Here is a 1,563-nt window from a genome sequence, read left to right on the forward strand (position 1 = left end):
TTCTCTCGCGGACAAGCAACGCCGACGGAAGCCAGGCTCCAGCTCCGGCGATCTTTCTCCACCGGCATCGACGCCCATTGAGCTCAGGTCCGACCGGTGTCTTCCTCTCTGGGCCGCTTCACAACATCGTGTCTTCTCACGCCTACCTGCCGACGCCACTGGATCGAGCGAGATCCACCCGATCGCCGGTGAGGGTTTTCTTCCGGACTGTGCCCTAGGTCTCTTCGGTTGGCTCCGATCAGACGTCACGGCAACAGAGCCGTGACCTAGCAACGATCCTTAAGGTAAGGTGTTACCAGATTTCGATCGATTGGGTGATGTTCTTCATTGATTATTCTTGTTGGATTAGAGGAAGCATCGGATAGCTGTTTTAGGGCTTAGACCTTCTTCTCTATAGACTAATCCTCCTCTGTTCTTGATCCTCCTCTTCTTGAGGTTGATTTAGGTCACGGATTGGGCAATTTCTTTTGGAGACAACCGATTGAGGTAAGGTCAGGTTGTTAATTCGGTTGGTGTTTGGATCTGTGATCTTCTTGCTTGATTCATTGCTTGATCCGACTGATCCATCAGTGAGGTTATGTGCTCCTGCGGTGGATCTAGAATTGGGTTCTGTGGCAGCTTGGTTTCCAGCAGTGTTCTGTGAGGTTGCTTATTGTTGGTCCGACAGCACCCACAACCGGTAGCTCCTCTAGTTCCAGCATCAACAGTTGCTGGAAATTGAGGTATGAGTAGGGCTTTTGATATATCATATGTAGGGTTGACTAGAGGTTGTAATTAGTGGTTGATTGTAATCAGATTTATTTACTTAGATTAAATTAATAGAATGACTAGGGTTAAGGCAATTAACCCTAGTCAACTATTGGATTTAATCTAAGTTTAGATTTCTAATCTAATTGGTGATTAGGGATTAGATAACTAACCCTAATTGACCATTAGATTAATTAGGTAGGTTGTGATTGAAGTTGATTAGGGTTTTGCCCTAATTTAGTTTTAGGTATTTGATTTAGCTATTTCATTTGAATTTAGCTAAATAAAATGTACATGTGTTTGTTGACGCAGGATTCTGATTCGAGATGGGCGTCTCGAAGTTGACATTGGATTAGGATTGGATTGTACCTTCTATTTGAGGCGGGTACCCTTTGACTTATCTTTTGATACTGTCTTATGATATGTGCACTTTATATATATAATTACTAGTGATGGGTAGATTTATCACTTCCTTGGTTATAGTTTATTCGATACTTGTAGGCGGTTACTAATGATTGGTAGTTTTAGTACTTCCCCTGGTTTTAGCTAGTTGATACCTATCACATGCTTCATCTGCTAGTTGCTTTACTTCAGGATTGGATATTTTATCTCTTGCCATGTGTATATATGTTCATAGAGGTGCATATCTATAGTGCTCTACTCTACTGGATTAGTTGCTTTACATGTGTGATACATGCTCTTGGATTCATGATACTTACATCATTGTATATGTGATGTCTTTGGATTTATGCTGTTTATATCATGTTTATATATATGCGTTTACCTTTTGGGCACACACATATATGGAGGAGGCTA

At 41.7% G+C, this 1,563-nt stretch overlaps 1 long non-coding RNA gene across 2 annotated transcripts; it reads left to right on the plus strand.

Moving 5' to 3' along the window:
- The first annotated feature begins 207 nt into the window (after positions 1–207).
- Positions 208–1,355, plus strand: LOC122049129. 2 transcript variants are annotated; one of them, XR_006130845.1, is made up of 4 exons: positions 208–284; positions 446–486; positions 571–722; positions 1,060–1,355. It is a non-coding gene; the product is annotated as an uncharacterized LOC122049129 (long non-coding RNA). The 2 variants fall into 2 exon arrangements; XR_006130844.1 differs by lacking the exon at positions 208–284 and having other exon boundaries at positions 299–486; positions 1,060–1,352.
- The last annotated feature ends 208 nt before the right edge of the window (positions 1,356–1,563 follow it).

This window comes from Zingiber officinale, chromosome 2B (assembly GCF_018446385.1).
Source record: "Zingiber officinale cultivar Zhangliang chromosome 2B, Zo_v1.1, whole genome shotgun sequence".
In the NCBI taxonomy this organism is placed as follows: domain Eukaryota; kingdom Viridiplantae; phylum Streptophyta; class Magnoliopsida; order Zingiberales; family Zingiberaceae; genus Zingiber; species Zingiber officinale.